This window comes from Wyeomyia smithii, chromosome 1, assembly GCF_029784165.1.
Source record: "Wyeomyia smithii strain HCP4-BCI-WySm-NY-G18 chromosome 1, ASM2978416v1, whole genome shotgun sequence".
Lineage (NCBI taxonomy): Eukaryota > Metazoa > Arthropoda > Insecta > Diptera > Culicidae > Wyeomyia > Wyeomyia smithii.
The window spans coordinates 158,362,703-158,377,480 of NC_073694.1; the positions used below are offsets into that span (position 1 = coordinate 158,362,703).

General features: G+C 42.4%; 1 protein-coding gene across 4 annotated transcripts in view; it reads left to right on the forward strand.

Annotated features, from left to right (window-relative positions):
- Positions 1–14,778, forward strand: part of LOC129718029 (alkyldihydroxyacetonephosphate synthase-like) — a 99,719-nt gene that overhangs the window by 61,655 nt on the left and 23,286 nt on the right. Inside the window, exons 1-2 of one of the 4 annotated variants that reach the window (XM_055668410.1) lie at positions 13,577–13,951; positions 14,031–14,250. The exons of 1 other annotated variant lie outside the window; for it this stretch is intronic. The gene's annotated coding sequence lies outside the window, so the exon portion shown is untranslated. Of the gene's footprint in view, positions 1–12,139; positions 13,556–13,576; positions 13,952–14,030; positions 14,251–14,778 lie in introns of those variants that run through there. 2 more of the 4 variants (XM_055668409.1, XM_055668412.1) reach the window with 2 other exon arrangements.

A 14,778-nucleotide genomic window follows, 5' to 3' on the forward strand; every position in this document is an offset into this window, starting at 1 on the left:
ATACATGACATTCCACAACACCGGGCCCAGGATAGAACCTTGCGGAACTCCTGCGGTAATTGGGACGCACTTCTGACCCTCCTCCGTGTCGTAAACAAGTACTCGATTCTGGAAATAATTTTCCAGAATCTTGTACAGCGACACCGGTACATGGATGCTCCTGAGCGCGAGCGCTATGGAGTCCCAACTGGCACTATTGAACGCATTCTTCACGTCGAGCGTGACGATTGCGCAGTAGCGTATTCCCCTTCTCTTGCGCTGGATTGCTACCTCCGCCGTCTTGATGACGGAAGAGATTGCGTCCAGCGTGGACCTGCCCTTCCGGAAGCCGAACTGGTTACTTGCCAGACCGTGTACACCCTCCGTGTACCTCACCAGTCTGTTGAGGATGATCCTCTCAAGCACCTTGCCCGCGGTGTCCAGCAGGCAGATAGGCCTATATGCCGATGGGTCCCCTGGCGGTTTCCCAGCCTTCGGCAATAAGACCAGTCTCTGCCGCTTCCACCTGTCCGGAAAGAGACAGTCATCCAGGCACCTCTGCATGACTGCCCTGAACAGCCCGGGGGCCGTTTTTATCGCCAGCCTGATCGCCAGGTTAGGGATACCATCCGGTCCCGGTGCCTTGCTCACCTTTAGGGATTTGGCGATCACGATGAGTTCCTCATTCGTAACCCTTGCCTCCTCCCCTGCCTCGACACGGCTGTCGTCGCTCACGGATTGGATGCTCGGCAGGTTGGCCGACCATCTCTGGTCTATGTCTGAGATACTGGAACGTCGGACGTGAGACTCGACTGCCGGAGGCCAAGGACTTGGCTCGTGGCGTGGAAAGAGTCCCTCGATGATACGCTCCAGCATCGCTGGTGATCGCTCTGCAGGCGCCAGCGCGCCTTTAGTCTTGGCCATTACGATCCTGTAGGCGTCATTCCACGGATTTGTATTGGCACTCGCACATAGCCTATCGAAGCAGGCCCTCTTGCTGGCCTTTATCGCACTCTTTAGCATCGATCTTGCCGAACTGAATGCTGCGCGGCGCTCTGTCCTCTCTTCTTCGTTTCGCGCACGCTGCATCCTCCGTCTTGCACGGAGGCACGCACTGCGAAGGTCGGCTATCGCGTCCGTCCACCAGTAAACCGGTGGCTTTCCATTCCTAGGTTGGCGAGTCCTAGGCATGGTGGCGTCGCACGCCCGCGATAGCATAGCAACTAGTTGGTCAGCAGTCGGGCGGAGCCAACTGCCCCCCTCGCGCTCCCTTCTCATTGCCTCTTCGAATACCTCGGCATCAAAGTGCGATGTCTTCCACCCGCGAACGGTCGGAGTGTTGGCTCTACCCGTCGCTTGCCGCCTCTCGTTGTTGTCTACACTATAACAGACCGCCTGGTGGTCGCTATTAGTGTAGCCATCGTCTACCCTCCAGTTCTTGATCAGTCCTGGGCTGGAGAACGTCACGTCGATGATCGACTCCGCACCATTTCTGCTAAATGTACTTTTGTTCCCAACGTTGGCCAGATCTAGGTTGAGCTTTGCAAAAGCTCCCAACAGGATCTGGCCCCTCTGGTTCGTGAAGCGACTTCCCCACTCAACAGCCCAAGCGTTGAAGTCGCCCGCCACCACCAACGGCGTTAGGCCCGTTAGCTCCATGGATAGGAGGTCGACCATCTGGGTGAACCTTTCGGTAGACCAACGTGGCGGAGCATAGCAACTGCAGTAGAACACTCCGTTTACCTTAGCAACTACGTACCCTTCTTCTGAGGTTGAGACAACCTCCTGAACCGGGAACTTGCTCGTCGTACATATGGCCGCCAAACTGGACTTATCCGCAACCCAATTACCGTTTCCGGGAGGGATGCGGTAGGGATCCGATATGACAGCGATGTCCGACAACGACTCAGTGGCTGCTTGGTGTAGCAGCTGCTGAGCCGCGAAGCAATGGTTCAGGTTCAGTTGCGTCACCCTTACGCCCGTGGTTTCGCAGCCGGCTTACCGGCTGGGCACCTGGGGCCTCCCATAAAGTGTTTGGCGTCCCGTTTCCCGGAACATACCATGCACTTGGGAGACTCCACACAGTCCTTTGCTTTATGGCCTGCATCTCCACAACGCCTGCACAGCTGGCTCCTATCGGGCCCCTTGCAGGTCCAGGACTTATGTCCGCCCTCAAAGCACCGGAAGCAAATGTCTGGTTGCTGTAGTATGCCCAGAGGACATACAGACCAGCCGACCTTCAACTTGCCCTCTTTCAGGGCCAGGTTAGCGTCCGCCGACGGTAGTCGGAAGGTAGCTATCTGGGTCCCCGCCGGACCTTTGCGGAGGCGGATTGACTCCTTAGCCACCTCCACCCCGCACTTCGCTTTTAGGGCTTGTGCAATGTCGCACCCCTCAGTGATTTCGTCCAGGTTTTTAAGCTGGAGAGTCACTTCTGAGGTGAGTGCCCGCACTTGCACCTCCTTCCCTAGGACCTTTTCAGCTACCGTTTTGTAGGTAGCCCCCTTGTTCTTGGCGTCCTTCCGGAGCTCAAGTATCATCTCGCCAGTGCGAGATCGGCGGATACTCCGCACATCCGCCCCCAGATCCTTGAGCTGGGTTTCCCCCCTCATCTTCTTCAAGACTTCTGAGTACTTCGACCCATCCGTCTTGAGTATGAGGGCATCACCCCTACTCCGCGCCTTTTTGACCTTTTTTGGTCCTCTGGCCGCTCCGCCATCATGTCGCGTCGCACCTTCCCGACGCTTCCTACCGTCTACGGTAGTCCAAGGGTTGCCCGTAGCCTCCACCTGTGCCTTTTCCGCGGTGGACCTTGAAACGGTTGGCGTGTGTTCCCGTGGGAGTAGCACGACCAATCGTTTCTTGGTGTTCCCGGGGGCCGTTTCCCCCGGGGACTGCCTCGTTCGCTTAGCGACCTGCCCCGTGGAGCAGACCGACGCGAACGAGGGGGCGTCTGTCTGCACCTCTTTAGATGCAGTCGCCCTCCCGGTCCTGGCCGCTTTCTCGGCCGCCTTCACCCGAGCTACGAGTTCTTCGTGCTCCTTTCTGGCTTCATCAATGGTGCTCCGAAGCAGGAGGAGGCTCTGCTTCAGGTCGCCAGCGATGTTTCGCCTGTTCGCCAAGAACTCGATTATGGCATCGAGTTGTTCAGACAGCGCCGCCACTCTTGGCCGCGTGTCCATACACCTTTCGACGGCCTTGACTAGCAAGGGACCGTCTACCGAGATGTCTGGTGTGGACACCGACGGATTCGCCGTTTTTCCACCTCCAGACTTCGCCGCATCCGTCTCCGCCTTCTTCTGCGGAGACCGCTGGATGCCACCTCGTGCGAAGGGATTTGGTAACCCCTCCGCACCCGTCTCTTTTGTTTTTGAGTTCAACATTTTTGTTTATTGGGTCCCCCTACCAGCCGCTATCCTTATCCATAATGGAGTAGTCGCCTAAATGGTCCCAAGGTAGTCTATGCCGGAGCAGTGAGGCCATGGCTAGGGGCGGCTGCCATAGCGCCTTATGGGCAACTATGACACCCCCGACCGGCGCAAGTCAGGAAAAGACATCTGATCCTACTCCTGCCGGGTTCCCACCCGGCAATGGACTCGGAACGTACTGGAAGGCCTGCCAGGTTTTACGGGACGGAGACCCCTGCACCGGTTGTAATCTCGCCGTTTCAAGCCGTTATCACACGACATTACTAAGGGAGCTCGGCGCAGGTGCCAGCCCAAAATCATGGTACGAAAACGAAATCCGACTCTTATCCTATAGTGATGCGACCAGTTGCCGTAATTGGGAACATTACTGGCATCAGTCCCAATGGCCGGTATAGTGCATTTGGGTGGTGGGAGCGGCACTACTCGCTCCGTCGGAGCTGCTTCCGGCCAGTGTGGCTTTTGCGAGAATTCAGCGGCCCAGTGCCTGAATCTCGCCACGACCTAGGCTAGCTCCCGCTGATGGTCTGGGACTGCTTGCTAGCAGTGAGCACTTCCGTGGCCTTCAGTAATCGCCAATTACCGACCCGTGGTGGCATTCAGCTCTGCCATACCGAGTTGACCTCTGCATCTCTACGTATGTCACGTAATGGATATTTGTGTTAGTATGGTAGGGAAGGAGGAGATCTGGATTTACCGTGGTAGGCGATGCGATCAGAGGAGAAAAGCAAAATACAGATAAATACTCATACATACAAACGTACACATACATACATATCTATACATACGCATACATGCACACACCTCCAGACCCATGCATGTTTCTTTGAGTTAATAATCGACTTCAAACTGCTTACAGTATTCTTTCGTGACTGTCACGCGCATACACATGTATCATAGACTGCCACTTACGTTTCATACTCTCAATGCCAATTAAGTGTTAAAAATGTGGATAAACATAAACAACATTTGTTATCTTAAGCTCCTAAGGTATCACTCTCACACATTAGCCCCCATTTCTTTTTTTATCTGTTTACTAAGTAGAAACGCAAATTCTGTAGCAAATGGCGAGATCCAAGTGCTTGGAAAATATTGAAAGGAAACTTTATTTATTTCCATGTTAACTGCTAATTCAATTCCGTAGGCAGAACATATGAGGCAACGGGACCACTATATCATATTAACAGCGCGACTAGACAGACTACTGACTACAAGAATACGTTGCCGGCACACAGAGCGTATTTCGCATGCGATCCCAGAATTCCTTACATGCTATCAAACAACTTGGAGCATAGCAAAACAAATTTATAATTTTGCTGTTGCACCTGCACCTGTTGTTGTAGTGCGCAGGTTGTCGTGTTGACAAAATACAGCAGGAGTTCTCTCAAAAACTACGAACAGCAAATTGTTAGGAGTATGGAGGACCAATGTCGCGATGGATATACCTTACCTTAACAGTCAGCTCCAGGCCGAAGTGTCCCTTGCTGTTCGAAGAAGAAATCTCCATTCAATTCGGTCCATGGCTGCAGCTCGCCAGCCATGTCGTCTGCGGAGACCCCGCAGGTAGTCTTCCACTTGATCGAGCGACCTTGCTCGCTGCGCACCCCGTCGCTTCGTTCCAGTCGTTCCAGTTTTCAAGAACCATTTACACCGGGTTGTCGTACGACATTCCTACAACATGCCCAGCCCACCGTAGTCTCCCGATTTTCGCCGTTTGAACAATGAGTGGTTCTCCCAGCATCTTATGCAACTCGTGGTTCATCCGCCTATCGCCTCCGCCATGATCCATCTTCCATCTGCACTCCACCACAGATGGTACGCAGAGCCTTCCTTTCGAAAACCCCAATGGCGCGTTGGTCCTCCACGAGCATGATCCAGGTTTCGTGGCCGTAGACTGGTCTCAGTGTTTCGTAGATGGTCTACTTCGTGCGGCGACGGATTTTATTCGAGCGGAGCGTCCTCCAGAGTCCAAAGTAGGCACGATTTCCTCCCATTAGGCGTCGACGAATTTCCCTACTGGTGTCGTTGTCAGCAGTCACCAGTGAGCCCAGTTACACGAACTCGTCTACCACCTCGATTTCATCACCGTTAATATGAATTCGTGGTGGGAAGTTACTCCCTAGTAGCAAAATTGGTTTTATCAAAGTTTTATAGCACTTAACACAACCAAAACAGCGCTATAAAACTTTGATAAAACCAGTTTTGTTACTTGGGACTGTCTTCTCTGGAACCTCTTCCTCTCATGTACTTAGTCTTCGATGCGTTTATGGCCAATCCAACTTTCTGTCTGATGTACGTCTCCGTCATCTCAAGGGCTCGTGCTACAATATCAATGTCATCGACGAAGCCTGAAGTGGCTGGCGAGGGCTGAATTTGCCTAAAAATGCAAATTTAGTTTTTGAATACATAAATAATCTATCTGGCGACACTTCCAGTCAAAAATTATATTTTTTCTAGATTCCTTGCCTTGTTTTCTCCAAAAAATCACATATCAGTATTTTTCAGACTTCTCACGTCTATAAATTGTAGGAAAAAGAAAAAGTGGTTTGACAAAAAAATATGATATCTTGCAACATAGAGCGCGGTTCCACAGAGTGAAGGGTATTCTAATTGACAGCAAAATTGAGATTTTTCCAAAGTGACACTAGATAAATAATTTCCCCAACTTTGAGCAAAATCTGTGATGGTCGTGTCCAAGTGGTATGTAGCACACTTTGTACCAGTGGGCTGGTTTCAGCGATAATTGCTCACTTACAATATGTATACTGTAAAGTCTGTTTTTACACGTTTTTTTACACGGTTTTATTCTACACGGGATTTTTTACGACGATTTTCAAAATAACGCGATTTTTTTTACGTCGTTTTCTCAAATACGCGGTTTTATTTTACACGTTTTTTTGCACGATTTTTTGTCTTCGCGTAAAATTGTTACAGTAAGTAACAGTAACGGTAACAGACTATAGTAGGCTGTTTTTTACACAGTTTCATTTTTACACGGTTTTATTTTACACGGTTCTTTTTTACGAGGTTTTTCCAAATATCGCGGTTTTTTACGACATTTTTCCAAATAACGCGGTTTTTTTACACGGTTTTTTTTTTGCACGGTACGTAGAATCGTGTAAAAAAGAACTTTACTGTAGTTAAACTTTCAAGGAATAAATTGTATGTAATTGATAAAACTTTGCAGAATTATATATAATTTTTTGCAGTAATAAAATTAAAACAAACACTAAATTTTGAAGTAAAAGAAAGTTTTTTTTTTGATAGAATAAAAAAACAAACAAAAACAAAACTTTCATATGGATAAATGCGAAACATTTTTCTGACGTAGGACTACGTCTTTGTTTTCTTTACTAGAGTACATTTTGTAAAATTGAAAACGAAAAGTTTCAAGATCAAGCTTTCCCAAACACTTTCTTCGCTATTAGCTTCCCGAACACGGAACAGTATTTCTGTTAGAAATACGTAACATCAGGAAACGAGAGCTGATTACGAGTCAACTTTCAGGCACTGCGGAACACCTTATCATTATTCTGCATACGGCAGTAAGAGGTACCATTGTATGTATGCTGCAGGATATTTTGCTGGCACAACTACCGAAATGCAGAACGGAGAGCGAATTTATTATTTGCGGCCAGGAAAAATATTCAATACTGGGTGAAAATTATGGAATCGTTTTTTTTTAGAACTATGAATGGTTGAAGATAAGAGTTATGAGAATTTTCGCAACTACTGCTAGTGTCGAATTTCTATGTATTTCTCCATAATCATTTTTAGAATAACGACTGGGCACCAAAGGAAAACGGCAGTGATTACACCGCTGTCGTCCAACGGCAGCAAGTATAGCCCTCATTTTCAGAATTCTCACTGCGAAATAGAGTTATTTTCTGGTTCAATTGTTCCTTTCTGCTCCAGTCGAACACCGTTATCGGACCAATATCGATAACGCAAATTAATTGATATTAGAACCAGGGTAATTTTCGCATCAGGAAAGCACAAATTTTCTTTTGATGCTCATAACAATTACTCAGTAGTACCGAAGCTGTTTTGTTTCGTTTCTCATTCTCGAGTCTGCGTCGCACCGCCTACATTGCAAAAATCTACGCTCAACTCGGAAAAAAAAGACTGCGTGTAGAAAATTCAACTTCATTCTTGTTCGTCACACGGTAGCAAATGGAGCCCTCATAACTGTAGGCAGTGCTGAGAATATTCACTGTCATGATATTCAAAAGCAGCGATTTTCAGCCGTCTTCATATTGATAATCATACTACCCATGCGACAGTTTGAAGTAGGCCAGTTGATCTGAGAGTACGTTGCGAAGCACGGAAGTTTAACTGGAACAGAAGTGACCGTGAATCGATCTCGTTATTCAACATTTTGGCGACAAATACAGCTTGCTGAATTTTCCTACGGCGTTCAAGTGTGTCGAGGCCAAGTAATCGACAGCGATCAGGATACGGTGGAAGGTTTTCCGCATCACGCCAGGGCAGGTCACGTAATGCATATCGGGCGAATCTTTTTTGGACATTCGATAACGAATTTTCTCAACTAATCTCGTTGATCGAGACCGCTATTAGCCCCAAGGCTAGCGTGCGATATTGTTGTAGCAAGTACAACTTCAAGTCATCCGCGTATACTAATTTACATTAATTAATTCAATTCATCTACTCATGAATAAACATTGATATTCTAAGGCACTGACTGTAGGAGATACATGGTATATAACAGGCGTAGTTAAATATGTTAAACAAGAGTGAAAATCAATGCCCGATCAGTCAAATATATCAAGATTACAACAAATCTTGATATTTTGTTACGAATTTTTTGAATCAACTTGTGTTCGTTAATAGTTAAAATATCAATATTACTTACTAATTATTACACATTCTAGCAAGTTTTGTAAGGTTTTAGGCAGAAAAAAATCAGAATTAGTTGAAAAGTACAATATTTTGTCAATTGAATAACAAATTTTGTTATAAATATGCTTTAAAAAAACACACTTTTGAACATTCAAGTGTATGATAACAGAATTTGACATAGTTCTGTACTTTTTTTTATTCTGACACATCAAGAGTATTACAGGCTTTGTTATTTCTATCAAATTCAGATATATTTGTGTTACCCGTTTGTTATAATCGTTTGATCACCATTTCATGCAACCCGTAGGGCTGTATACCTTGTAGTATTTTGTTTCATGGTTATTTTTAATATCATCGTTTTCTGAAGTAATTTCACTCCAATGAGGTTGAATGATTTAACCCTCTAGTGCCCAAGTTAATTTTTTAGACGGGCTTCGGTAAAATCACTATGAACCATTATAAACACGTTTTAAGTATTTATTGGAGCTTTTCCGAACTTCGACTGTAGCCCGCCAAAATCGCGTATGATGAATAACTTTTCAAAATGATCCATTATCAATTTATCTTCAATTAATGTTTAGATATTAGGAAACAAACAGCAAATCATAAATTTTAAACAACAAAGATTTGAATTTTCACTTGAAATTAATTTTGTTGAACCACAACTTTTGGAAATATGCAAAGAGAATTTTGATTTGAAATAAAGTTTTGGAACATTTCAAATTTTTCAAGAATAATCATATTCCAAGGATGTAGTGTGCTTCTGCCAGTAGTTTCAAATCATAAAGTTCTCGATGACGAATTTTTTAAATGTATCCTAAACATTTTACCAAATGTTTTAGAATAACTTTCAACAAAAAATATTTAAGAGATTTTTTTTTTTTGCTGAAAGTTAATTTTTCAATGAATATTTTTTGACAAAACATTATAAATTCCATACAACTCGTCGCTGGAAAGTTTACCTTTACAACTAATAATTTCTGAGCTATAAAGCTATAACCTTAAATAACACGATTGCTTTTAAAAAATACACTTGAGTCTAGGTATTCTAAAGGTATTTCAATGTTCGTTAATTAATCTTTCATCATGTAGAATTCTTTTTGCCTTTCTCCTAGAAATGTATAGCAATCACTGGAAAAACCAAAGGTATAAAAGTGCTCCAAAGTGTCGAATCTCGTATATCAATCGACTTAGTTTGACGAGCTGAGCATTTTCTGTATGTGTGTGTGCGTATGTGTGTGTGCGTATGTGTGTGTGTGTGTATGTGTGTGTGTAACGCTCTCCCAATCTCACTCGATTTTCTCAGAGATGGCTGGATCGATCTTCCTGAAATTAATAGCAAATGAGAGGTCTAGTTGCCCCATAAGACCCTATTGAATTTCATCGCAATCGGATTTTTAGTTTAGAGGTTATGTTCAAAAATGTGAAAATCACGAAACATCATTATCTCAGAAATTACTCAACCGATTTCAACAAAATCGGTTTTAAATGAACGAGTTACTTGAAAAACCCTTAACTTTTGAGTTTCATGAAGATTGTACGTGTGGTTCAGAAGTTATTTGAAGAAACGTGTTCTGGAGAGTGTTTAATCTCACTCAAGTTTCTCTGAGATCGCTGAACCGATTTCCACAAAATCAGTGTCATTTGGAAGGTCTAATTACCCCATAAGACCCTATTGATTTTTTTTGCAATCGGACTATTACTTTGCCTGTTATGTATAAACATGTGAAATCCAGCTTTGAAAAGAAACATATTCCGAAGACTACTTAAACTCACTCACTTTTCTCAGAGATGGCTGAACCGATTTTCACGAAATCAGTGTCAAATGAAAGGTCTAGCTGCCTCATAACACCCTATTGAAATTCAATGTAATCGGACTGTAACTTCGTCTGTAAAGTACCAGTATGTAAAAATCACGAAACTTCATTATCTCAGAAAGTACACAACCGATTTGAACAATATTGGTATCAAATGAACGGGCTAGTTGAAGGTTAATTGATAAATTTTATATTGATTAAACACACGGTTCAAAAATTGTGAAAAGAAACATGTTCCGGTGACTTTTCAAATTCACTCGTTTTCCCGAAAATGGCTGGACTAAATTCAACAATCTGAGTGTCAAATGAAAAGTTTGGCTTTCCTATAGGTTCCCACTTTATTTGACTATAATCGTATTTTTATTCCAACCGTTATGTATTAAATTATAAAAACAACGGAAGTCTTTTATCTCAAAGATCACACGACTTGTTTGAACATATCTAGTGTCATTTGAACAGGTTGTCTCTCAAACTCACAAGTAAGAATTTTCATAGCAATTTGATATGTGGTTCAAAAGTTATGAGAAGAAACGAAATTCAAAGACTATTTAAAAACGGTAACTGCTTTGATCGAAACACATGGCCTCAACAAAATTTAAATTTTGTATTGTGCTATTCGTACGTTCCCGGTACTGCTCGTGATTGAAGTGTACGAAATTCAAAGTCATTTCTTTTATTTCGCTATTTCTTCAGCACGAATATTTTACTCTTAATTAATAATTTTTTTAACTTTTTGCCTTTCTCCTAGAAAGGTATAGCAATCACTTGCAAAACCGAAGATATGAAAGTACTCCAAAGGGCCGAATGGCATATATCACTCGACTCAGTTCGAAGAGCTGAGAATTTTCTGTATGTGTGCGTGTATGTGTGTGTGTGTGTATGTGCAGATTTTTATTTTCACTCACTTTTCTCAGAGATGGCTGGACCGATTTTAATGAAATTATATGCAAATGAAAGTTCTAGTTGCCATTGTAATTGGATTTTTATTTTAGAGGTTTTGTTTAAAATGTAAAAATCACGAAACATCAATATCTCAGAAACCACACAACCGATTTCAATAAAATTGGTATCAAATGAACGGGTTATTTTTAAAAACCCTTAACTTTTGAATTTTATATAGATTGAACATGTGGTTCAAAAGTTATGAAAAGGAACGTCTTCTGAAGACTGTTCAATTTCACTAATGTTTCTCAGAGATGGCTGGACCGATTTCCACAAAATCAGTGTCATATTAAAGGTCTAGTTACCCCATAAGAACCTATTGATTTTTTTGCAATCAGACTATTACTTTGCCTGTTATGTTTAAAAATGTGAAATCTAGCTATGAAAAGAAACATATTCCGAAGAATACATAAACTCACTCACTTTTCTCAGAGATGGCTGAACCGATTTTCACGAAATTAGTGTCAAATGAAAGGCCTAGCTGACTCATAACACCCTATTGAATTTTACTGTAATCGAGCTGTAACTTCGTCTGTAATGTACCGAAGTGTGAAAATCACGAAACTTCATTATCTCAGAAGGTACACAACCGATTTGATCAATTGTATTATCAGATGAACAGGCTAGTTAAGGGTTAACTGATGAATTATGATTTAACACGTGGTTTCAAAGTTTGGCTGCCCTATACGTTCCCATTTCATTTGATTATAATCGAACTAAGCAACCTTTATGTATTACATTGTTAATGAAACAACGAAATTCTATTATCTCAAAGATTACAAGACTTATTTGAATATTACTAGTGTCATACGAACGAGTCATCTCTCAAACTTACAAATAACAAACTTCATAACAATTTGATATGTGGTTCAAAAGTTATGGAAAGAAAAGAAGTTCAAAGGCTATTTAAAACTATACCTGCTTTGATCAATATATGTGGCCACAATATAACTCAAATGTGCTATTGTACCATTTGAATGTTCCCGGTATCGCTCATTACTTTTATTTCGCTATTTATTGAGCATTTACATTACGTCAAAATTCATATTTTATACTTATCTTACAACATCATTATTTTAGAACTCAAAAAGTGAATACACATTTATTGGATTGAAGCGTTCATGTAAATCTATTTTTACAAATAATAAGTTTGAATGAGAAAGGCTGGGTCCGACCGATAGGTGGATTAATCTAGGTTTTTTTTTACTAATTTATAGTTGAGAAACAACGAACAACTAGAACATTAACCGACATAACATAGTAAACCCGTGTTCCACATTTCAAGTTCACAATTCGTGTGAAATTTTCACTTGAGCTAGTTGATGAAAAAAAAGTATTTTTATAGTTTCCGTTTCCGTACGAGCTGCAAAAAAGGAACATATTTTTTTTTAAACATCATCGACATTAATTCAATTATTATAATATTAAAAGTGGATCTTCACTTGTTATAGTGAGATTTTCCTGCAACAGTTGGTTGTTTTCACATGCCTTCAACCTTTTATGATTCTAGTAGCACCACATATGTATATGTTTTTGTTCTTAAATATTCGTCTAATGGTGAGGAAACTCGTACTCACTTCACTGATCACAGAAAACGGAATTTATCGAGTTTTTTTTTTAATTGTTAAAATGTGTTTGCTCATCTTAGGTATATTGTTTTCAATAAAAATACGTGGAGGCAAAAAAAATCCTTGCGCCATGCATTTGAACAGTAGTCTTCGTGCATTCGTTGATCATAAATTATTTCCATATAATACAACATTTTACACCCTGCTATCTCTAAAAAGTCAATTGTAGAACCCCTTGTCGCGACGCCACCAGTAATAACGCCGGTTGCGGCTGGGGCGAGGGTTTCCTGCCGTGAACGCGTGACACTCTCACCCGAAACTCTCTTTCTCAAACTATCCTCCATAACTCACGCAGTATTACACATCGCGGCATAGTCTGCATATAATACACATTTGGCATGCTGCCTGCTAGTACGAATATGAGCGCTAGTCAGAACCTAGTAAGCCACTAGGTAGCAAGGTTGCACCAGCTCGGATCACCGCGTGGCCGGTAAGAACAACCCGGTGAAAACTACCCAAAAGCAGTCCGAGGCCGCTCTGATTCATCATCATTTCTAGTCTAGTCGTTTTTTTTGTGCCATCTGTAGTGACGGAATAAATCAAAGTGACAAAACAAACCCGGAGCATATTCTTGACTTGGATACTGAAACCAAAAACAAAAACCGCGATTACAGCCGTATCCGAACCATAGTGTCCGTGTGTTCATAATTAACTAATTAATGCAGCACAGTTGGCGAAACAAGCGGGCGTCTGCATTAACCTAGTTAGATTTCACATCGCATTTTAGGGAAAAAAAAGTTTCTCCTGCATTCAAGCGTACGGAAGGTTCACACGGAGGAAAATCGATATCGAGCGTGAAGGCGAACACAGGAAGAAAGAAGACAATGAGCGAGAGCCAGCCCAGCTCGGCTTGTCTGGATCCTGACGCCGCCATAGCCGTTCATAGTGCCATTCCAAAGCACCGGTAGGTTCCCCTCGGTCGAGTCAATGAAAATGATTTTCGGGAAACGGCTCACCACCGGATCAATCGAGTACGGGGTGGTGGCCGGAAAACAGTGAACGGGAGAAAGTTTGTTTGGTGGAAAAAGAGAGGGAGAGAGTGAATATTCGATTTTTAGTTTGGCCAAAGCGGGAAAAACATTTTGAGCAATGTGGAGAAATCACGTGTTTTGTTATTCTCTGTTTATTAGCCGCAGTTGGTGTTTTTTTTTTCGTCCAGAATAATTCACTTGTTTCGAGGATAGAATCGTATGTTAGCTACGGGTAAAAATAGACCGACGCATCTGGATTTCTTTTGCCTGTAACAAGTGCGGGTTTTTTCAAAAAGTTGACGAAAAACTAATGAACAAATGCAAAAATTGTACGCTTCAATTTTTTTAAGTCTATCTTATCACAATTTTTCGCACCAAATTAAAAATAGTCGTTTGTTCATTTTTCAGAAGCCTGGCCTTAAAATCATGGGATTCACATTTCGTTGAAGGTTGTGAAATTTATGTGTAATCTAGCCCGATAAGAGGCAAACAAACTGTCGCGCTGATCCATACAAACCCGACCACATTGGTTATGAGGTTGTTACGCAATTCGCAGCAAATCTCTTGAACATTTTCTGGGCTACAGACTGTGCACACATTGTAGATAGCCGGATTCGAACTGGCCTAGGTTAGATTCAACAGTACTCACGATACGGTGATATCAGTTTAATTACACAATAATACAACCGACCACTCCGTTGAACATTGTCTTCGATGCATTTTGAAGTGCTGTTCGATTATTGAAGAATGGCCACCTGACTGATGTCATCGTTTGGTAGAGCAACAATTTTCAACAGACTGTCTAACAGAATAATCATTATTTTAAATCAAACGTTGTGGTGAGGTCAATCAACAATCAAGAAATTTCATACCTAAATCTGAGTATATAATTTCGTATGTCTAACAAATTGATTCAAAACTCTCTGACAATCTTAAAAGTCTTTTGGGTAGACAATACAATCCTTTTAACCCCTTTTTCCCACACCAAAACCAAGCCAAAGGCAATGAAACCACTCAATGACTTAGAAACAGTAAAATGTAATTTCGCTATCACCCAAGCTACAATGGTAAAATCCATTAACAGTATTCTCGTTGTATGTTCAATAAAATAGTTACCCACTTGAAAACGATCACTTGAATGAAAGGCACACACAGT